At 39.2% G+C, this 25,439-nt stretch overlaps 1 pseudogene; it reads right to left on the minus strand.

The window, feature by feature from the left end:
- Positions 1-1,849: 1,849 nt before the first annotated feature.
- The window catches only part of LOC102245798, a 40,284-nt pseudogene continuing 16,694 nt past the window's right edge, over positions 1,850-25,439 (minus strand).

The following is a 25,439-nucleotide window of genomic DNA, read 5'->3' on the forward strand; positions in this document are numbered from 1 at the left end:
TTACTTCTGAAAGCCAGGTAATTACTCTCTTCTCCAAAATTTTACTCTCTGGAGAAATTTACTGGACAAGTTCTAGACAACCAAGGTAAAAAAATTCATAACTAAAGGACCTCATCTAAAAAAAGAGGAAAAATATGAAAGTGTTCAGGGCCACAGTGCATAGCGCATGGTGGAATTCCAGGATGTCTTCACACAGAATGGTGGTGCCTTGAGCTCCTCTCAACCACCTACCTCCTAGAAGGTCAGCATATTTTACCACCACTCCACCTCCATGCCTAAAAAGAAGACTGGAAGGTTCAAAATATTTTTGCATATTTATATTTGAGACAATGAACCAGACAACTTGTCCCCTAATCACCACATAGAGAAACAGTGTGAGGTAGGGATCTAACTTTATTCTTTTGCATTGGACATGCAGTCATCCAAGCCCATTGCTGAAAAGACTCTCACTGTTTTTGGTCTTCTCTATCCTCCCACTGTTTTGTTTTGGAGGCATATTCAGTTGTTGGAATGCATGGCAGAGAAGCAAACTAAAGCCCTACATTTTAGCCATTAGTCCTAGAAGTTGAGCCTTTAGGACCTAGAGAGTATTAGAGATATAAGGACAGGGCTAATTCCCAAGAGCATGCATCTGACCATAAACAAATACCAAAGCTTTGGTAACAGCAATACAAAGTAGAACACTGCATAGACCCCAGACTGGACAATCAAAATAGATTTACATAACACTGCACAGACTGTAGAAAAATGAATTGAAATTGGAATCACAGACCACAAGAGGTGGGTTAGAACTTTTGGTCTCAAGTTAACTTAATTGATTGCCTGCTAAGTCAAAGGAAAGTATTAATATTTTCCATAGGATTTAAACAAGATATACTAATCTAATAGCATAAAATTTAATACATATTTAAGACATGTATTTATAAATATACTATATTTAATATAATAATCTATAGCAAAATTTTAATACAAATTACTTGATATTTTATACAGGATGAAGAAAATCTCAACAACTGACAAGGAAAAAGACAAACAACATACACCAATCCAAGATGACCAAATGCTGGAATTATGATAGGAAGACTTTCAATGCAGCCATGGTAATCATAGTTTAAGAGCTAAGGGACAACACTCTTGAAACAAATGGGAAGATAGAACATTTTAGCAGGGAAATAAAAGGTATATACCAGAACAAAGAAGCAGTTTTAGAACTGAACAACACAAGAACTGAAATTAAAGTTGCACTTGATGGATTGAACAGCGGAATGGAGATGACTGAAGGAAGAGTCATTGACTTTGAACCTAGGTGGATAGAAATTATCTAATTTGACCAAGACAAAAATATATATTTTTTTAACAAATGAAAAAACTTCCCTCCCGAGGGAACTGTGGTAAGATGTGGAAAGGTCTAATTTTCATGTCATCAGAATCCCAGAAGAAAATAATCAGGGTGGTTTAGAAAAATATTTAAAGAAGTAATGTCTTATAAGTAAAACACATAAACTTATAAGTACTTAAAGCTCAGTAAAACCTGAACACGATAAACTTAAAGAAATCTGTGCCTAGACATATAATCAAACTGCTAAAAACCAAATACAACCCCTTTCTCCAGCCTCCCCCCAAATTAATAAAAGCAGTCAGAGAAAAATAGCATATTATATGTATTCAATCAGTGATTTGAATGACAAGTGTTTTTTTTTTATTTGTTTTGTTTTAGTCTTACCAATATATTTATTTATTAATGCCACCAAGGAAATGGTACTTCTCTAATATATGGCATGTCCCATGTTTCCATCTAACTGAGCTGAAATTTACAGCTAGGCCGATGCTCCACTTCAGGTTCAGCTGGTCAGTGGTGACCATAAACAGGTGCAGGACTCCAAGCTCTCAAAGTTCTACTTCTTTTATCTGATTTTATAAACAAAGAAGCCCATCAGTCCCATTCCTACCCAGATCTCCTGGTAAACCCGGAGGAGGGCTTCATGGGGACCCAAACTTTTTTAATGAGGCTTTGGAGTATCTCGCTGCAGGACCAATGTCTCAGGCCGCTCCAACCCACACAGCCAAAAACTCAGGAAGCTCACTGAATGTTCAGGCACCTCACTCAGCACATCGGTTTTAAAGAAAACAACTGTCAACAGTATTCTACATCCAGTGGAAATAACTTTAAGAAGTAAAACTAAGACAACTCACCATCAGCACACCCGCTCTAAGACAAATGCAAAAGGAAGTTGTTAATAAACAGGGAAGTCATATCAGAGGGAAACTTTGAACTTCAGAAATGAAGGAAGAGTAACAGAATTGAAGAATATGTGCTTAATATATTTTTTCTCTTTAAGTTCGTTAGAATATATATGATGGCTGAAAGCATAAATTAAAACATTGCGTAGTATTTTTATTTTAATGTATATAAGATGTAATACACATGACAACCACATCATAAAAGGAGGAAACTCAAGGACCTATATGGTGGTAAGTTTTCTATATTGAGTTTGAGACAGGAAATATTCATTTTAAATAGTCTGTGAAAATATAAGTAAACTAGAGGCCCGATGCACAAAATTCTTGCATTGGGCGGGGCGAAAGGGGGGGAAGATGTCCCTCAGCCCAGCCTGCACCCTCTTGCAATCCAGGACCCCTCGAGGGATGTCTGACTGGCCTGCAGGGATTGGGCCTGAACTGGTGGTCAGACATGCCCCGAGGGATGTAGCAGTGTGCCAAGCGACAGGTGGCCAGGGAGGAGCCAGAGCTGGGGCCGGGCTCCATGCCATGCGTGCTCATCCCGGCCTGTTGTGCCTGCCGCTGCCACTCAGTAGTGCTGCTGCAGAGTCAGGAGAGGCTCCCACCACCCCAGCTGCGCTCACCAGCCATGAGCCTGACTTCTGGCTGAGTGGTGCTCTCCTTGTGGGAGCGCACTGACCACCAGGGGCAGCTCCTGCATTGAGCATCTGCCCCTTGGTGCCCCGAGGGAAGCAGTGTGCCAAGCGACAGGTGGCCAGGGAGGAGCCAGAGCTGGGGCCGGGCTCCATGCCATGCGTGCTCATCCCGGCCTGTTGTGCCTGCCGCTGCCACTCAGTAGTGCTGCTGCAGAGTCAGGAGAGGCTCCCACCACCCCAGCTGCGCTCACCAGCCATGAGCCTGACTTCTGGCTGAGTGGTGCTCTCCTTGTGGGAGCGCACTGACCACCAGGGGCAGCTCCTGCATTGAGCATCTGCCCCTTGGTGGTCAGTGCGCATCAAAGCGACTGGTCATTCCGGTCGTTCCATCATAATGGTCGCTTGGGCATATATATCTTGTAATCTTTAGAAAAAATCTCTAAAATACACTGAGACAGGAAAAAACTAAAAGAAAAATGGAAAGAAATGCTAAAAGTCTTCAAATAATCTTTAAAAAGTCAAGGAAAAATAGAATTAAAAACAGAGGGGACAACCCAACAAATATTAAAATGGAAGATCTATAAAATATATCAATAATTACAGTAAGTACAAGCTGTCTAAGCATATCAGTTGAAAAACAGGGATTGTCACAAATGATTAAAAACAAAATATGAGTCAACTATATGTTATCTATAAGAAATCACTTCAAATATAATACATGGGTATATTAAAAGTAAAAAAGAAATGTAGCAAAAGATATTTTATGCAACCATTAATGAAAAGGAGACTAAAGTAACTACAGTAGTATCAGAAAAAAAGTAGACTTCAAAGCAAAGCAAATTAACAAGGGAGAAAGAAGGAAATATTTAAAGAGAAATAGATGAATTCAAAATATAGTTTAATACATCCATCTCTCAGAAACAGGTGAAACTGGTCGACAGAAACTCAGTGAGGATATAGAAGAACTAACACCATCTGTCAACCGAGTCATATGAGTGAGTCACAGAGGCAATCTCAAAGAAAATTAGAAAGATTTTGAACTGAACAAGAATGAAAATACAAGATATTAAAATTTGTAGGATTCATCTAAAGACATGCTTAGAGTAAAATACTAGTATATAGCATTAAATGCTTACATCAGAAAATAGGATAGATTTCAAATCAATAATCTAAGCTTCCATCTACAGAGAGAACAAACTAATCCCAAAGTAATTAGAAGGAAGGAAACAATAAGATCAGATCAATAAAATTGTACAGAGATGAAATTATAAAAATCTCAATGAATACAAATCTCATTTTTGGAAAAGATCATTTATATTGACAAATTGCTAGTAGAATTGACAGGAAAAAAGAGATAGAAATGACCAATATGAAAAACAAAATAGAAGCTATCACTCTATAGCACACAGCCATTAAAGTACAGACAACTCTATCCACATAATTTTGACAACTTCAATGAAATGCTTCAATTGCCTGACAGCCACAATCTGCCAAAGGTGAAATATATAGAAAAGTGACCAAAACTCTAGAGAAAGAGACCTTCTGACAGACAAAGCTGAGACAAACAAGCCAGTTTGTTGAGCATCTTGAAGATAGTGTGCACATGATGGTTTCTTCCTTGGCATACTATTTCAAAAGTAAATTAAAATGAGCAACGCTTCTCCTAACTCAGGGAACCAAGTTATTCAACACGGAACGATAAAGGCAGGTTTAATAATTTAGGAATCATTTGAGGGAGGTTTAAATTTTAGAATATTTTATACATGTAGCTAGAAAATTCCCTGGAATTAGAACCAACTGTGTTTTATCCATTTAATAAATAAGTATTTACTGAGAAGCTTACATTTGTCAAACTACTCAAGGGATACAGCATTGAATAAGACATACCTTAGAGCTTATTTTAGATTTTCCCAAGGCCATTGTGGTTAGTGGGAGAAAAGATTACTTGATGAAATTACTCCAGGCAAAGAAGCATTGCTGTGTTTTATTAAAGATAGCGAGGAAGCACCTTCTTCATCATGGTTTTAGCAGACCCAGAATTCTCAGATATTATTCTCTGGTTCCATATTATGTTGCTCTAGTACCTTCATAGCTGGAAATTTTTACTCTGGAGAGTTTTACTCAAGTCTAATCTTTAACGGATACAAGCGATGAAGCATAACGTTCTCTAATAACTCCCTCAAGTTATTCATAGAATGTGGGTTTGCAAGTGAAAAGTAAAAACTGAACAGGCTTGGATTGCCACTGACTGAATAGCAATTGGTCTCAAGTCAAGAGATGAAAATTCAACCAATTATGTTGAGTTAAGATTGATTAATTTTCCTGCCAATCATGTAACAATGTAATATTTCTGGGATTTCTATGACTCTAGACTCATCTGTTTAAGCATTTTTTAACCAATAAGTTGAGGAAAGATGTGCATTTACACATATACATGTATCTGTGTGTGTTCAGTAAATAAATATGTATTTAAATAACATTTCACTCAAGAGAGGTACTCATTCTCATGTAACCAATATGGAAGGTGGCATAACATTCTTTAAATAAAATGGGTTTTTGTAGTGAGACAAATAATAGGTTTGAAAGCCAACTCTGCCACCTTATCAACCTGAGATCTTAGATAACTCTTTACCTCTTGAGACTTCTGCTTTATGATTTGTAAAATCTTAAAGGGTTATCACAAAGATAAATAGCATTAACAGAGGAGATACATGTAAAGTGCATGGTAATATCATTCTCTTGGGCTCCTCCAAGTGGTAGGAAAGATGGCTAGCTACCGGATGTCCTAACCCCCCACATTTAGGGCTTTGTGGTCAAACATAGAAGAGGGGGTGTTTATCCCCGTTGTTGACTTCTCATAGTCACCTGAGAGCATTTTAATTTGATTTCCCGATTTAATGGAGTAGTGGGGTCCAGATCCACCCTCCCTAATTCCACTGTGTTCTATCTTTGATATTTTGATACTTTAACCAATCCCAAAGCAATTGTTACTTGAACATGAGTATCCCTCTTGATTCAGCAGTTCAATCAGTTGACCCTTTAGCCTGGATTTTTGAGATGCCAACTCTAAATTTCCCAGATCTTACAGGAACTGTGTGGACAGTGGATATTTTTACAAATAATATTAAGATGGAAAATCAGCACAGGACTCTGCTCCTCTTAGAAATAGGAGAGGGAGACAAAGAAACATTGAGGTTGTGATAGGCAGAGTTCTAAGATGTTCCTGCAAGATTTCCAAACTTAATACCTGGGACTGTGAATATGATGAGAAATTAAACCTTACCTAGCAAAGGGAATTTTGCAAAGATAATTAGAGTTGACTTTGAGTTAATCAAAAGGCAAATTACCAAGGTGGGACTAATCTAATCACACAAGCTATGTAATAATACATTTTCTCTGGTTGATCAAGAAGGTGAAGTCATAGAAAGTCAAAATACTGAAGAAGGGGCCTCATGCAAGGATTTCTAGGAGCTGAGAGTGACCTCCAGCCAAGAGCCAGCAAAGTAACTAGGGTGACCACAAGGAATGAGCTTGAAAGAGGATTCCAAGCTCTAGAGACCCTGAGCAGAGAACTGGATAAGCCTGCCTGGACTTCTGACCTACAGAGCTGTGAGCTAATATATGGGTGTTATTTTAAGCCACTAAATTTGTGGTAGTTTGTCACATAACAATAGGAAATTAATATAAATGTCTATCAAATACAGTAGTTGGGAATTATCCTAAGTATTTTCTTCATGGCATTTAATTAAATGATTACAGCAATCCTGTAAGAGACAGATCCTTATAACTATTCTATAGGTGCAGGTAGTTTACATGACTTACCTAAGGTCTCATAAGTTATAAGTGGCAGAACTCAGGTTGGGAGTCGTTGGTTTATCTCTATAAGGGCAGGCAGCAGTGCTACTCTCAGAATAACTAGAATTGATACCATCCATCTTGGGAATGTCACTCCAGAGGAATGCCCCATAAAAACACATTTCCCCCTTGAACTTGCCTGTAATAGTACACTGAAGACAGATCAGCCCTGAGGCTGAACTTATTAGTTCTCTGTGTTTCCTCTCTGCTGCCTTTAATGTAACATGACCTCTTTTTAGCACTTCATTTCTAAACCATGAATTAGGAGTGCTTCCTTTTTTTATGTATTGTTATGTTTTTGTTTACTGCAAGGACTTGTCTGTAAGTGCTTCATGGTTTGCTTGACCTATATGGAGCTGTACTAATTCCAACTGGCAGCTTAAATATCTGTAGTTAAATGTACCTGCCAGGTTCACCCCTCCTCACCCCCATCACTAACTAACTAATGGGAAATAAGCCCCACTTTCTTATGCCACATGAAATTCAAATGATTTTTAAAAACGTGATTTTTTTTTCTCCGAAGAAAGGCTAGCCTAGTTCATTTAAGACTAATCAGATCCATCTGTTAAATCTTTTATTTGATCACTTGGACCATAGGCATAATTAATTAACTGAGTTATAACAATTCCCACAAAAAGAAAATATAGCCCAAAGAGATCATCTAAGTCCAATTAAGATTCAACATTTATCTTTACAGATTTTCATATAGTAATGTTTTATTTTCAAGTATTTGATTTCATTTACAAATAAAATTTAACACCTGTTCTATGAATCTGTGGACCCTGAGGAAGAAGATACTTACAAGAAGGACTCCTGGTGGCTAACTAGGCTCAAATTAAAACAAAACAAAACAAACAATAAACAGAGCCTAGCAGCGGTTTCTACACTGGGGCCTCTCATGCAAACCAAACTTCATGGAAAAACCTGCACTGAACTACTTCCTTCCTGCACTGAACCACCTGCCTACACGTGTTCTGCTCTCTGAGCCAGCCCTTCTAAAGGAATTCCTGGAATCTCTTTCAACCAATAGGACCAAAACTATCCCCCTTCAATAGGAGCTGCTCCCACAAGAACATCTTCATTGACCAATCAGAACAGCTCCATTCTGACCAATCAGAACAGTGCTTTTAGGACCAATCAATATGAAAATATTTTGAGTCTTCCTCTGCATGAGAATGAACCAATCAGGGGCCAAGGGCAGGGACTTCTGTCTACATAAGGCAGCTCCCCTCTGTCTCCAGAGCACATTTCTCATTTCACTGAAGACTGCATTTCCCTGGTTGGACATGAAGCACTGAGATGAAACACCAAAGATGTCTCATTGGATCAAAGCAGGGAAGAGCAGGCGGGGCAGAGTTGTCTAGCCAAAGAGCGGCCAGGCGCCAGGACCTCCTCTCCCCAGGCCTCCTCACAGCCTTGCTGCTTCTATTCCAGCTATAATTCTGTTGATCTGTTCCACAGCTATGCTGTTCTTACAGCCGTGCGTATCGCAGCTGAGCTATTTGTATTGAATAAAGTTTCACTGAACCCCAAATTGGGGCTTCCTGTCGGTGTTGAATTGACACCAATGACCATCAGTTGACAAATTCTATTTTGATCTGAAATATATCTAGAGTAAATTTCTATGATTTTCTTTTAAGAATATAAGAGTGCACATATTTTAAAGAATTAAACATTTTGTATAATTTGAGACAACTTTCAGTATAATATGGGTGCTTAGCTCAATCTGCATCATACACCTGGCCCAAATTAATCTTTCTTGTAAATTGAGTATTTTTAAGTTGAATTATTTTTTTTCATGCCAAAATAGCTCTAGCTGATGTTCTAGAAAGAAGTATTCAATTGAATTCCACAGTATAGAACATTTTCCACTGCATGAGATGAAACACTTAAAATACATTCCATATTATCAACTATGAGGAAGAAATCAAGTAGCATATACTTTTTAAAATATATAATACAAATGATTAAAGGGAAAATATTGAATCTTCCTGAAAGAAAATAAAATATATTAACCTAGTTCTGTGTATTTCTTATACACATACTATTTACTTATAGAATTATACTCATAGTATCTGCAAGATTAATTATGATTTTCTTCTAATATTTAAGCTTAAGTACTTTCTCATGTGATTTTTAGTCTCTATGAACATCATGTAGCTGAATAATTTTTAATATGTAACTGTATTTGAATTCATTCTGCATTTTATTATTTTTAGATTTTAGATATGGCCAATTTTCCTCTACTACCATGATTCTTTAATGAGTATTTTTGTATAACTCTTTTTAGTATTTCCTCTATTTTGAGATAATGCCACTTTTCATCAATTGCGAGGAATACTTTTCATCTTAAAGTCTTTACTTCTTCAAATACCTTAAATCAGTATACATTTCATCCTCTAGGAGTTTGACTCATGGAATCCCTTAGTTTTCATTTTCTTCTAAACTAGCTTTCTGCGTTCCCTGATATAGATACTTCAGCATCCAGTGGTTAGATCCTGGCACTCCTTCACAGTCCCGCTCCCCCACAATGCTCCCTGCTCTGCAGGTAACCGATGATACACTTTAATTACAATCATGACCACCTTACACAGCAGAGGTCAAAGGACGATTACAAATCATCTACACCAGTGGTTCCCAAACTTATTTGGCCTACCGCCCCCTTTCCAGAAAAAATATTACTCAGCCCCTGGAAATTAATTTTTTTTGAATGTTAGTAGCAGTTACTCATTGCCCCCAAATGCACCTGTGGCCACCACCGCCCCCCTGGATCGCTGCAGCGCCCACCGGAGGGCGGTAGCGCCCACTTTGGGAATCACTGATCTACACTAATAAAAGAGAAACATGCAAATTGGTGTCACTCCGCTATGCCCACCAGCCAATCAGAGTGACTATGCAAATTAACCAAACAAAGATGGCAAAGACTGAAGGCTCTGACCACAGTGAAGACTGAAGACTGAAGACTGAAGAGGCTTGGCTTCTCTGCTGCAGCTGCAGTGGATAAGCCAAGCCCTGCTGTGGCCAGAGGGGAGAAGCCAAGCCTCGCTGCAGCTGCAGCGAAGAAGCCTAGCCTCGAGGCTTGGCTTCTCCGCTGCAGCCGGACCAAAGGCCTGGGTCCCAGGTACCAGAGGAAAACCGGTGCCGGCAGCCAGGGGAAGGAAGGCCTATTGCGCGAATCTTCGTGCAACAGGCTTCTAGTGTTTTATAATATTCTTCAGTAAGATCAAGCTTCAACACAGCTACCAGACTTAAATAACTGATTTGCATATTATTACATGGAATTCAAATGGACTTATTTTTTCCACTCCCACCCATTAGTCATATTATTACGGTTTAGAAAATTTATTGATTCTGTATCATGAGTCTGCAGTTGAAAATAAGAGAGGGCATTCAATTACTAACACAGTTACTATATATATGTATATGTATTTCCTCAGATTATTTTGTATTCCTCCTGATTTAATTCATTATACCACTGGTAGGCCATCAATACACCATTAAAAAGTATTTAAAGATTTAATTATTTAACTGGAGATTAATAATTATTATAACTTACTGAATGTGTGCTATAAATCTGTTACTATGCCTAGTTTAGCACATTATCTCATTTAATCCAACATAACACTGAGTTTATTTTAAATATGTGAGAATTGAGTCTTAGAAAAGATAGGCAACTGAGTAAAGTCATTTTGTTGTCAGTAGCAGAGCCCAGATCCAATCTCAGGTTTACCTCACTCTTGAGCCAAGACTCTAAACCTACTGTTTTTTATAGAAATTTCCTGTGCTGTACAAAGATAGTGTGTCTTGTACATGGTATGAAAGTAATAGTCTTGTGCATTTAACCATTAACTTTTAAAAATGGAGGGGCCAATGTGTGACAAGCACCAAACATCACTTGTAATTTCATTCAGTGTTGACATTCTTGCTTTATTGTTACACTAGAGGCCCAGTGCATGAAATTCGTGCACAGGTAGGGTCCCTAGTGTGAAAATAAAGGGCTGATCAGGGCCTTTCTGCTGCTGGCCGGGGCCTTCCTTCGTTCCAGGCCACCCTCTGGTGGTCAGCACACATCATAGCAAGTGGTTGAACTCCTGGTCAGTTGAACTCCCTAGGGGACAATTTGCATATTACCGTTTTATTATATAGGATAAGCAGTTCAAGTTATTTAGAAAGGGGAACATTCATTGTCTCTTTTAGTCATGATCTCTGAGTATTCTGAACAGAGGTTTGCTACAGCATTGATGAACGTAGAGGGTATTATGCTAAGTGAAATAAGTCAGTCAGAAAAAGCCAAATACTGCATGATGTCACTTAAATGTGGAATTTAAAGAACAATATAAATGAACAAACAAAACAGAAACAGATTCAGAGAACAGACTGATGGTTGCTAAAGGGAAAGAGGTTGGGGGACTGGGTGAAAAAGGCAAAGGGATTGAAAGCTACAAGTTAGTAGTTACAAAATAGTCACAGGGATTTAAGTACAGCTTAGGAAATATATTCAACAGTATTGTAATAACTATGTACAGTGCCAGGTGGATAATGAAAATATCAGGAGAAACACTTAGTAAAGTATAGGATTAACCACTATGCTGTACACCTGAAACTAAGACAAAATAATATTGAATGTAAACTGTAATTTAAAAATGTAAAAAATAAAATGTAAAAAATAAAGGCTGTTTTAACTGGGGGAGATGTTGAACAGATCAGATGTGAGTTTATTGTCAGATATTAAAAGTCTGCAATATGCTAAAGCTGGAGCCCTCTGAAAGGATTAAAGAGAATAAAATGGGGCAGAGAAAACGTACTGTGCTTAGCAGATATCTTGCAGAAAGCTTGCAGCCTTCAACACCGCATAGCTCAGATAACCAGAAGACACCTGGCATTGGGAACCAAGTACGTCAGCAGAATGGCTTACAGCCAGCAGAAGTTAATAAAACCCTGTCCCCCCCTCACTCTCCGCTGATTTTTGTCAGACTCAGCCCACCTACACCCAGGTGCCTGAAATAAAAACCTCTTTTGATACATTATGACCTCGTGTCATAGGTGCATGATCCCGGCACACTCCAAACCTTTCACCTCCTCACAGCAAGTTCTGTTCTCAGAATGCTGGCACTTTCCTATTTCTGGTGCTGGAAAACCAGAGAATCCCCCCCCCCTACTTTATTTCTTATGGATGGACTAGCTATAATAAAACTGGCACAAGACTAGATTAATAAGAGAAAAAAAAACAATTTAATACATGCATATGGGAGAACCACAATATGGTGCTCAGATCATAAAATGAGGCTCAAAGAAGTGATTGGATCAGGCACATTTTTATACTTTGTAGACATAGAAGCAATACATTTATGAGAAATTGACAGGACAAAGGCGTGCTCATTAGAAAGGAATCTAAGCAGGTTTGGGTATTTGTTAGTGGGGAAGCTAAACAAAGTGTGGGCTTGGTAGGGAGTCAGTAAAGGTGTTACGAGGTTTGCACAGGATTCCTACTCCGGGTTCTTCTAACTCTTGTGGCCAGGTTGTCCCTGAGCCCTCAGGAGCAGGGAGGGCACCTGTCACAGAGATTTATGCCTGCTTTCAGAGAGACGGAGGAGGCTCAGAGAGCTCTTCCTGCTCGTGCTGCTTCTCCGGTGATTTTAGTTAAAAACAATCAATATGCCATTATCGAATATCTTGGGGCAGCCTGCTCCCAGCCCTGACACTGGTGACTCAGGAAAAATCAATGTCCAAACGCAAAGGTGGGTGTTTTGTGGCTGTGATAGAAGAACTCACAGAGATGTGGGTGCAGCAGCTGAAGGCACTAAGGAGGTGGGGATGCTCACTCCCTCCTCAGTCACATGCTACCTGCACTGAAGAGTTGGGGGAGATGAAACACAGAGCCAGAACCAGACCTGCTGGCCAGATTCACACTCCAGATCTCTGGTTATGCTATTTACTTAGATTATAGTAGTAAAATAAGTGGCTTTTCTTTGAACAAAGACTGACTATACCCAAACAGGATAGAAGCAGATAAAATATGTGTACACTTCCATTTTGATTTAAGTAACTCTATGCTTTTCAAGTTTTTTCTTATGAAGTTTACAATTGAGTAAAACTAGTTTTGTTCAGTTTATAAATTTGGGATACAAATATATACGATCTCATAATTTACAATTATTTTTTAACTAATTGCTATTTTTATTAAAATAATAATAATTGTTATTTTACAATTATTTGATAAATAGTTGCTTTCTGTCCTAATTTTCAGGATATTCAGCATCTCCTTCTTAAGACTAAATCAACCTTCGTCTCTAATTCCACCACAACTTATCTAGGAATTTGCAGCAGCCTCATTCTAAAGGGATTAGTCCTGCTTGCAATGACAATGGGCGGGGGGGAGCTGAAAAGTTTGGTTAGTACCCCAACCTTAGGGTTTCCATCACACCTACCAGTGTTGCTGCTAAGCTCTGTTGAAGGACAGGACAGAGCATGCATGTCCACTGATGCAATGGTGTGCTGAGTCATGCCAGCACCCCTTAGAACTACAGACTTGAATTTCATGGTTTTAGTTCTTTTAGGTCATAAACATATGATCAGTCCTTGTCCCAAAAGCATGGCACTATGTTCCAATAACTTATTCTGGAGACCCTTCATTCTTAGCCATGCGAACACTAGGCCATAGTGTGAGCCACATTTTTGTCCATCATTTTCCTGTTACTCAACAGGTGTTCTTCCTTCTTATCACATAATCTCAGAATGTTAGTCATTTTTAAAACACTTTCTTCTCTGGGCTTCATCCACATCCAGCTGTTTGTGGGTGTTCTTTTTTTGGGGGGGAGGGGTTAGTTGACTTCAACTGCCTTTCCTTCTAAGTTTTCTTTTCTGGCTCCTCTAAGTTCTTTAAATGATATGACCTCTAGCTACTTCTTGTTTTCTCTATAAATGGTCTCTTTCTTCATGAATTATTCTAACTATAGGCTCTAAATGTCATTTATATACTGACTAGAGGCCCAGTGCACGAATTCATGCACAGGTGGGGTCCCTAGCGGCTGCCAGCCGAGGCCTCCCTTCCTGTGGGTGGCCGTCCAGTCCTGCCCCCTGGACAAACTCATGGTTGAACTCCCAGTCAAGGGGACAATTTGCATATTAGGCTTTTATTATATAGGATGGCCCTCAAATGTATTTCTCTAACTTGGCCTCTCCTCTGAGTTTCAAACTATTGCTAGACATCTCCATGTGGCTGCTGCCAGGTGTGTGTGTGTGTGTGTGGGCGCGCGCGTGCATTCTTGCTGCAAATGATAGACCCCACTCCAGCTAAAAGAATTTACTAAAGGATTTTAAATAGCTCATAGACTTTCTAGGAATAGTAGAAAGTCAGGCTGAGGAACTGGAAGAATACCAAATCTCACTTCCATGGTCCTGTTCCAACAACCACTGCGCTGCCTCAGAACGCAGACATCTTAGTGCATTCCCAAGGCCTGGGCACTGGCTTCCCAGACACCTGATGTTGCTCCTTCACAGAGACAGAGACAAATGGAGTCCACACGCTATTTGCTTCTTCTATGCCCAAGTCTCGGAGGGTGCACTTGATGGCCGGATTTTAGGTCACATGCCTGGCATACAGTGGAGCCAGGGAAAGTAAGTTTTCAGTTATTATCTTTGGAGATAAGACTGCAAGAATAAAATAATGCAAAAGCATGAGAAGACTGGTCAAAAGGCTGAGCAGCCAGATAATATGATAAATGGCCACTAAGATGAATAATGAATATCGCATCTTTAACTAGGTCAAACCAGAGCCATTGATTTCTCTTAAAAATTCCCTCACTACCTACTCACTACCTTCTCTCTTACATTCATCTCCTCTATTCATTCTATCAGTGAATTCTCTTAGTTTTTGGAATAAAATCTACCCCAAATCTGACCTCATCTTCGATATTCATTACTAAATGCATGTTCCAAAGCACTATTATCTCTTGCTTAAACTATTGCAAGAGCTTCCCAATAGTTCCTCCTACTTCCTCCTTGTCCATTTAGTGATGTACCAACCATCAGAAAAGGTAAAATTAAATCTCACAAGAGAAATTATCCAAATCTTTATCTCATTCTTTTTTTTGTCCTGATAGAAATTTACTCACTTATACAGCCTTGCCTGCCCAGGGAAATAGAGAAAAGGTGGAAATGCTCATAAAAAATCCTAGCACACCCTTTCTCCCAGGGAGGGCATCTGTGTGAACTTTACATTTACCTGAAGGGGCAAGTCCAGCGAATCTTTCCCAAGAAATTCTGTCCCAGGTTGAAGGACTATATTGCCTCACATAGGAGAGTGCTGGCCAAATTTCTCACTAAAACCGTCTTCCTCATTGGGTTATACTAGAAAACATGTGCTTAATAATCATAATTATTTATAAGGAGACTTCAACCTCTCATAGGTATCACAGAATTACAGATGCTCCCATCAATGATAAATAGCAGTAATTAAATACTTTTCTCTTTCAACATGAAATATAATGATTTATATCTCTGTAAAGCAAGTATACCCAGGCGCCACTGCAGTGAGGTTATTTCTGAAATTTTAACGCCTCTGCCCTCTTGTTCTATACACCAATCTTTCAGATTTGCTTTTATTTCTATTTGACTCACAGAAGTTTATACTCAGAGAAATTTTTTTTATCTCAAAGAACCTATTTCATTTTTTTCTGACTCACCAAGATGCTACTCTGCGGCATGCTCATAGGAATCCTGTGGGGTCAGAATCACTGCAGTGCAAAAATTATTGCATTCAAGCCTATTTATGGTGCAACAGTTCTCATATAAATAGGTCACCTGTTATTTATCATTAAGGTCTCAAGGGCAGCCTTCCTACCCTCCTCAAACGTTACCTTCCTGAATACAGATAAATACAGACAATCACAGAATATTCTACTCATTATTGCGTTCTATTCTAATGTTTCCTTTTGCGGGTACTGAGCTTTAGAAGATGTTGCATTATTTACTCTAGGGTATCTTCAATAGCAAATACCTTTCTGTTCAGTGTCTGCAAAATTCTCTAATAGTTTTCTTAACTGAAACATTGAAAAGGTCTTATTCTTTGGGGTTTTAAACAAAGTTCAAATAAAGTAAAATTCATAGTCTGGTGCTTAAACTAAAATGGTATTTCTCTCCGGCTTTTCACAGCATAGTCCATTGAGACAGAATCTCTTCACTTTATGCTACAAGATTCATATTTGCTCAGAACGGAGAAGCTCCCAGGAGCTGCTACAGAGACTTAGACAGTAGGTCTGTGCTTGTTGGCATGCGCATCTGTTGAAAAGAGGGTGGCTCAGCTCGAAGAGACAGAGTTAAACCAAGTCAAATCCAGAGACATTACAGGACTCCTCACATTTTGCTGTTTAGAATGAGGAAAACTTCGTAAGTTGGAAACTGAGGCAGCCAAATCAATCTACACTAACTGTAACCACCACACTGCGTTTGTAGGACCCCTGGAGACCGTTAGCATAGTTTCACCAATTCGGAGCGCTGCGATTTTGTGTTAGAGAAGCCCTTGAACATAACAGAGCTTATTGACAGCAAGTCATCGGTGGTCTATCGGTCAGTTAAAAGCAAAGTTTTCCCATCGAGTAGCTGCCTGGGGGTGCTGCTCAGTGATACACCGCCTGCGCGGTGCTGTTTGCAAATGTGTTGGAGTGTTCAGTGCAGGCACGCTACCCTGAGACAGGCTGCGAGAAGCCCAGGTTGTTTTTAAACCCGATAGACTTTGAGAACCTGGAATAGAATATGAAGTTCAGACCCCTAGGGATGGGAGTTCTGCTGCTGCCAGTTGCGAAAACAAATTTCTACAGCAGAAATCTTCCCCGGGAATAGCCGCAGTTCACATATTGGCTTGTCTGAAAGTCAAAGGCCGGATCAATACAGGAGTTCGAGGCAGCAGAGCACAGGGCTACATGTGAGACCGGCCTGCTTTCCAGTCTTTCAGCCTGGCTGGCTCTCAGTGGGCTCGTACGTAAAATGGGAACAACGGTGCCATCTCATAATGCTGTTTTTTGTTTGTGTTTTTTATTACATTTATTGAGGTTACATTGGTTAATAACATAAATTTCACGTGTACATTGTGATTTGATAACGGTATACTCTATTGTGTGCTCACCACCAAAAGTCTAGTTCCCTTCAGCTACCATATATTTGGTCCACTTTACCCAGTTCGACCTCCTCTTATCCTCCACGCCCCCCACGCCCCGCCCCTTACCCTCTGGTAAGCCCCATTCTGTTGTCTGTATCAATGAGTTTGTTTTATTTGTTACTGTTTTTGTTTCATGTTCCACATGTGAGTGAAATCATACAGTTTTTGTCCTTTTCTGTGTGACTTACTTTACTTAGCATAATACCCTCAAGCTCTATCGGTGTGGTCACCAATGGAAACAGATCCTATTTTTGTGTGGCTGAGTAGGATTCCACTGTATGTGTATCCAGCACGACGTTGTTTTAAAGACTAAAGAAGAGAATCCTCAGTGCTGTGCTCAGCAAACGTTCCTGCTGCCATTGACTGTTGCTGTGCCTGCAGTGAGCTGGGTTCTTTTGAAAGCTACACATCAGTCATCTCATGAGGATTCTGAGGGGCATTTTTCTCTATGTTGCAAAGTATAATCTGCATAATTGTCCCTGTGGGAGAGTTTTACTGCCAGGAGCAAGCTTTGTCCCCAAGGGTTAGCAGTGGTTCTCAACCTTCTGGCCTTTAAATACAGTTCCTCATGTTGTGACCCAACCATAAAATCATTTTCGTAATAACTGTAATAACATAAAATCATAACTGTAATATTGCTACTGTTATGAATCCTAATGTAAATATCTGATATGCAGGATGGTCTTAGGTGACCCCTGTGAAAGGGTCGTTCAACCGCCAAAGGGGTCACGACCCACAGGTTGAGAACCGCTGGGTTAGGGTCGTACTCAAAGCCATACACTGGAAACTGAGCTCCCAGGGCTTGTACACATTCCTGCCCTGACATGATGGATCTTGGAGAGAAGACAGACCATTTCTGAACATAGAAAATTTCATGCCAAGTCAGCTGGGTCTTCGGAGGTAAAGCTAAAGTCACTCACACAGTCACTTCCTCAAAGTGCAATTCTTCCTCTGCTTCCGGTACCCCAGCCCCACTCTCAGATTTAGTGCTGGAACCAGTCTGCAGCCCTTCTGTTTTCACGCCAATGCCATTTTAGTTTAGGCCTCCTCCCCCTCAGCTGGCCTCCTCCAGCAGACCCCCTCACTCTGACTCAGCATCTCCGTTTCTTCCCTTCCAGAGTCTCCCGGCTCCCAATGCCAATCGGTCCATACCTCTTCCCCGGGGCGCTGCGTGTCAGAGTGATGGGAGAACTGTTTGACGAAGACATAGAAAATGGGCTCCAAGTTAATATTCTGATCCAGCCTGTATGCATAGAAACTTCTAGAATAATTTTCATGCTCTAATTCATTAATTAGCATTTTATATCATCTCACCTATGTGCCGAATAAATAGTATGTGAACAAAATATTATCTGTATTTATAGCTGCGGGAGTTGAACCACAGTTACAGGCCCAAGGTCACCCAGCGGATAATTGAGAGCACTGGAATCTGAACTCTGTTGTGTTAAGTCCAACAATTATTCTTCAGAAACACAGAAGTCCATGTTTTCTTTAGCTAGATTTAAAGTAATATTTAACTGGAAGAAATATAGCTTCCTGCCCTCACCCAAGGATATTATTACCATTGCTGTTTATGTTTTGTTTGTTTGTGTTTTTTTTTTAGAGAGAAAGTGGGAGTGAGGAAGGAGGAAAGAGAGAAAAAAAAAACATCTAAGTGACAGAGACACATCGATTGGTTGCCTCCTGCAGGAACCCTGATCAGGGCAGGAATCAAACCTATATCCCAGGTATGTGTGAGGATAAATTTTGCAAAATGAAAATGGCGTACAGTGGGCCCAGCAAAATTGAAGAAACTAGGCCAATTCCTACATGTGTGCTGGAAAAACCTATAATAATAATAATATAGTTTTATTTTTTTTAAAAAAACCCAAGCTTATGGATATTGTAGGAGCTTTCAGCTCCCTGCTTCTCCTCCTCCTCCCCAATAGAGTTTTATTACAAAGAAGAAACACCAGTCTATTGTCAATCAATTAGTTATGTTAACTTCATCAAACATGTATTTCCTTTATAAAAATACTAATTCATAAGTAATTCTTTTTAGCAGGCATACTAAACTGGAAAAATAATGGCAGTCTCTATGATAGATTAAGAACTGGTGTTCTATATTAAGAATTTTTATAAAGCATTCATGGAAATATCAAACAACTCAATAAAAATTTTTACAACAGAAAATTGGATATCACAGGAAGGAAAATACAAAAGAAAAATACAAAAGCAAGCCCTCAATAAATGCTCATAAATAAGTGGATGCATAAATAAAACACTTTGTTGGCAATAAATTTGAGATGAAATAGGCACACAATAAATATTTTAAGTAAAAAAAAGCATAAATGTAATATACCCTGACAAAATATCTAAAAAAATATTTAAAGCAGTATAAATGGTTTTGCCTCTCCTATATTTGAAGACAAAAAATGTTTACATGTTAATACCCAATGCTAGCAGAAGTGAGAAAAAATTGATATCCTATATTTTACTGTTGAGAATACAATTTATTAGAAATACTTATAGAGGTAAATCTTCATGTATTAGTGAAAATCTTATACTTCTTTAGGAATCATTAATTCCATTTATGTAATAAAGATGTGTGTGAAAGCACATTCAGTGGAAGATAATTTATAACAGATTAAAATTAGGAAGAATTTAAATGTCCAACATTAGATTATTGAAACAAACACTTGTTTAGTCAGAATTTTAGAAGGATACTTAAAGATATTGAAAATTCCACCCTAACCGGTTTGGCTCAGTGGATAGAGCATCGGTCTGTGGATTCAAGGGTCCCAGGTTCGATTCCGGTCAAGGGCATGTACCTTGGTTGCGGGCACATCCCCACCCAGTGGGGAGTGTGCAGGAGGCAGCTGATCGATGTTTCTCTCTCATCGATGTTTCTAACTCTATCCCTCTCCCTTTCTCTCTGTAAAAAATCAATAAAATATATTTTTAAAAAAAGATATTGAAAATTCTTTACAAAGATATATTCAATGAAAAATAAAAATAAGAATAGCATAATCTTAATTATATTTTATATGCATATATTGAAAATTCTTCACAAAGATATATTCAATGAAAAATAAAAATAGCATAATCTTAATTATATTTTATATGCATATATTTTATGTATTCATAAAAGACTAGAAGAATAAACACATCAATGTTATCTGTTTACATCTGGATCTTGGGTTATATTGTGTGTCTTCCAAATTTTCATAAGGAACATATTTTACTTGGGGAATAAAAAGAGATGGCTACATAAATGTTACACACATATATATAATAAAATAAAACTAAGAGTGCTGAGGTGAACAGAATTTCAATGCACATTTGTTTTTATTCTCTAAGGATTGCCTAGGGCTCTACTGAGATGTAGACACATTATGTGCTAGGCCTAAGTGGTGACAGATTTGCATGTAAAACGATTTTTCCAAATGATCATAGAGGTCATTATTCTCAATTGCCACAATGTAAAGAATTCTTTACCTTGAAAGTTCACATTTTTGAGCCCGAATTCGAGCCAGGCGACATCCTAAGAACTTTACGTGGGTTACCTCATTTCATTCACACAACAGTTCCAAGAGCACATATTGTCACGCCCATTTTCAGATGAAGAAATGGGACTTAGTGTATCGTCTAAATTCAGTAGCTACCACACAGAAAAGGTTAGATTTAGATTCACGCCATCTGATGCTGCTATGAGGAATGTTGATGAAAATCCTCTTTTTTTTTTAAATGTAGTAAATTCACTTCCTTCACCTTTTCAAACTTGAGGCTAATTGTGCAGCATGTCAACAGAGAGCCCCCAGAGAACCGGCTGCCTTAGGGCAGGAGGAGAATAATCTAACTGACGTGGCTGCCTTGAGTCTCGGCCTCGGGATTCGTTCGGGAGATTCTGGAACCAATTTGCTCAGGAACTGCAGGTCTGAGACGAGGGCCTGTCAGGCGCTGCCAGTCCTGGAATGCTGATGAAAATCCTCTTTTTTTTTTTTTTAAATGTAGTAAATTCACTTCCTTCACCTTTTCAAACTTGAGGCTAATTGTAGAGCATGTCAATAGAGAGCCCCCAGAGAACCGGCTGCCTTAGGGGCTGGAGGAGAATAATCTAAACTGACATGGCTGCCTCAAGTCTCGGCCTTGGGATTCGTTCGGGAGATTCTGGAACCAATTTGCTCAGGAACTGCAGGTCTGAGACGCGGGCCTGTCAGGCGCTGCCAGTCCTGCCAGGCCTCCTGACACTTCATGCTGGAGACACCTGCCCAAACAAAGGACCAGCAACCTAGCCATCTCACAACCACACTGGCAAGAAAGGTGTCCATCCCTCCACACCGCCACTCTGTTTTTATGGTAACATTTTAAGTGCTGACTATTTCACTACGGCAGAAGGGCTGGAGATGTGAGCTTCAATCCTGTGTAAATTCTTATACATGGGTGCTTGCTTGCGGAAAACAGCATCTTCGAGTATAAATGTTAAAGTTTCTCAACGCAAGTGTATAACCTCTTTGTTTCTCCTTTCTGACTGTTTGAGTTAGACCGTTAGCAGTGGTTACATTAATATTAGAGCATACTATAGTATTGAATTGAGGGAATATGAGTTTAGAACAGGGGTGGGCAAACTTTTTGACTCGAGGGCCACAATGGGTTCTTAAACTGGACCGGAGGGCCGGAACAAAAGCATGGATGGAGTGTTTGTGTGAACTAATATAAATTCAAAGTAAACATCATTACATAAAAGGGCACGGTCTTTTTTTTTTTTAGTTTTATTCATTTCAAACGGGCTGGATCTGGCCCGCGGGCCGTAGTTTGCCCATGGCTGGTTTAGAAGCTTAAAGCTATATAATCATATCCTTTCTTTTTGAAATTAATATGTTCAGGTCATTTAAGATCCCAGGAAACTTAAAAACAAAAGAAAGAAAAAAGAAAGAAAGGAAGAAAGAAAGAAAGGAAGAAAGAAAAAAAGAAAGAAAGAAAGAAAGAAAGAAAGAAAGAAAGAAAGAAAGAAAGAAAGAAAGAAAGAAAGAAAGGAAGGAAGGAAGGAAGGAAGGAAGGAAGGAAGAAGCTATATTACAGTGGAAAAAGAACAAACTAAAGCAGTCATTTGTTCACTCCAGAATGCATTCAACAAACTGGAAATTACTGTATTGGGTGTGGGGGATGCAAAGATGAGTAACCCAGAAACTTTGCCAGCAGTAGTTCAGAGTCCAGATAAAGACACAAAACCGCAAACAAATAATTAAACACACCATGTGGCCTCAAGCCTTGTTTAGAATGAGGGTCTTTATTTTTATTATTTTTTAAAATATATTTTTATTGATTTCAGAAAGGAAGGAGAGGGAGAGAGATGGAAACATCAATGATGAGAGAGAATCATTGATTGCCTGCCTCCTGCATGCCCCCTACTAGGGATTGAACCCCCAGCCTGGGCATGTGCCCTTGACTGAAATAAAACCCAGGACCCTTCAGTCTGCAGTCTGACACTCTATCCACTGAGCCAAACCAGCTAGGGCTAGAATGAGGGTTTTTATAAATACATACATACACAGAGTGAGAAAACTTATGCTACAGAGGAGCAGAAGTAGGATCACTTAACCATTTAGGGAACATAAGGAAGGCTTCTAAGAGGAGGCAAAGCTGGAGCGGTGTGGCAATTAGATGAAAAGTGGGAGAAAAAGGAAAAGAGAGAGAAGGAGAAAGATAGGGTACAGTTTTTCTGTGGGGCATTTAGGCATTCATTCATATATATCTTTTTAAATCCTCAGCAAAGGATATATTTTCCATTGATCTTTAGAGGGAGAGAGTGGAAGGGAGCAGAGGGGGGATAGAGCAGGGGTGGGCAAACTTTTTGACTCGAGGGCCACAATGGGTTCTTAAACTGGACCGGAGGGCCGGCACAAAAGCATGGATGGAGTGTTTGTGTGAACTAATATAAATTCAAAGTAAACATCATTAAAAAAAAGGGTTCGGCTTTTTTTTTTTTAGTTTTATTCATTCCAAACGGGCCGGATCCGGCCCGGGGGCCGTAGTTTGCCCACAGCTGCTTTAGACTATGGTTGTGAGAAAGAGAGAGAAAGAGAGAGAGAGAGACATTGACATGAGGAAGACACATTGACCTGTTGCCTCCCTCATGGTCTGGACCGGGCTGGGGATTTAACCTGTGACCCTTTGGTCCATGGGCTAATGCCTAACCACTGAGAAAAACTGGCTGGGTTGTATTCACACTTTTTACAAAGACATCTATATGCTGTGACCCAGAAGCTTAGTAATTTATACTGAGGAAAGTGTCCTGTATATTCACAAAGATTTAGATACAGTTCACTGTTATTTATAATAGCATAGAATGATACACAACTAATATGACCAAAAAGTGTTTTTAATATGACATAACCATAAAATGAATATTATTCCACTAGAGGCCCGGTGCACGAAATTCGTGCACTGGGGGTGGGGGGTCCCTCAGCCCGGCCTGCGCCTTCTTACAGTCCGGGACCCCTTGGGGGATGTCTGCCTAAGCTGGCAGTCAGACATCCCTCTAGCAGTCCAGGACCCCTCGCTCCTTATTGCCTGCCTGCTTGCTCCTCTTTACTACTCAGCTCACTGCTCCTTAGTGCTGTGGAGGTGGGAGAGGCTTCTGCTACAACCACTGCACTCACCAGCCATGAGCCCGGCTTCTGGCTGAGCAGTGCTTCCCCTATGGGAGTGCACTGACCACTAGGGGCAGCTCCTGTGTTGAGCGTCTGCCCCCTGGTGATCAGTGCACATCATAGTGACCGGTCATTCTGGTTGTTCTGCCATAATGGTCACTTAGGCTTTTATTATATAGATTATTAAACATAATGCTTGAAAAGATTAGATAATAGCATGGAAAGACACTTCCAATAAATAGCTTTAAAGTGAAAAAGCATACCCATTGTGACATCACTTTTGTAAAAAAAGAAAGTACGTATACACTCTATTTTTGAAGTATATACACCCCATTTAAAGGTGAATATTTGTCCAAATTTCTGAAATCATGCTGTGTTTAACAGTTGCTGTCAACATATTTTTGGCAGCCACCAAGCCAGGAGTGAGCTGACACATGGTTGTCATCTGCCCACATGGGAACCTTGAGGTGTCCAAGGGGAACTTGATTATCACTTCAATTATATTCATTGGTGGCATCTCAAATATTTAAAGTTAAGTATGGATTCTTAATGATTGACAAAAATAACTTCCAAGCCCTGACTGGTTTGGCTCAGTGGATAGAACGTCGGCCTGCGGACTGAAGGGTCCCGGGTTCGATTCCAGTCAAGGGCATGTACCTTGGTTGCGGGCACAACCCCAGGAGGTGGCGTGCAAGCGGTGGCTGATCGATGTTTCTCTCTCATCGATGTTTCGAACTCTCTGTCCCTCTCCCTTCCTCTCTGTAAAAAATCAACAAAATATATTTTAAAAATTAACTTCCAAAACATTACAGTGGGACAAAACATTGAAAAGTTATTGTTCATATAGCAGACAGCCTGTTGCACAGACAGTAATACAATTAAAGGCAGTAGAAATTGTCACTTTAAAAAGGATCCTTGAAACTTGCTGAGAGTACATCTTAAGTATTCCTAACACACACACACACACACACACACACACACCACACACACACACACACACATACATGCAAAAGGTAAGTATGTAAAAGGATGGATGTACTAATTAACCTGATTATAGTAATTATTTCACGAAGTTTATGTACATCAAATAGTCACCTTGTGGACTTTAAATATATACAACTTTATTTGTCTATTATACTTCAATGAAGCTAGAAAAAAAGGATCCTGGATTTTTCAAACATGTTACTCAGGTGCCAGAAAACATCTGTCAAAATCTTCCATTAGACTTTCAAGATTCCAAAAGAGTATGTTGCACTGTTACTCAATTAAAAGAGAGAGAGAGAGAGAGAGAGAGAGAGAGAGAGAGAGAGAGAGAGAACTAGGTTTTTAATGAATGGAAATGGAGTGAGAACTCCAATATCTTCAATTTGCCTTGAAATTGCATTAGTGATCATAAAGACCTCAAAAGTTCAAGCACTTGATCAGGAATGAGGAAAAGCGATGTGCCTTTAAGATGCTTACACCATGGTCTGTGGCCAAACCATGAATGGGAAGGAGGTTTAGATTCAAACTTTGTGCTACAAAAGAAGAAAATGTTATAAGTATGTATTAACAGACTCAGTGTTTTTCTCAGTAAAATGTTTTCTTTACATTAAATGTTGTTCATTTTTTTCAAAAAGCTGTTATTGAGTCATTAAATGATGTTACATTAAATGGCATATTAGTATATGTGAAAATAAAAAATATTTGTATTTATATTTATTATATTTACAGTCATGTCTTCTTCACACATACATAGCAAAAATATTGTAATATAATACCCCCAAAATGTGATTATATTTCATAAATAAAAATTAAATTTCTTTTTCTTTAAAGTGTTCTAAATTACTTTTCATAACTTAAAGTTATTCAAATTAATACTTATATATAATTTTAAAAATTATATTCTTCTTTAAGAAAGCCTTGATTTTTATCTTATAC

Source organism: Myotis brandtii, unplaced genomic scaffold (genome assembly GCF_000412655.1).
Source record: "Myotis brandtii unplaced genomic scaffold, ASM41265v1 scaffold773, whole genome shotgun sequence".
NCBI lineage: Eukaryota > Metazoa > Chordata > Mammalia > Chiroptera > Vespertilionidae > Myotis > Myotis brandtii.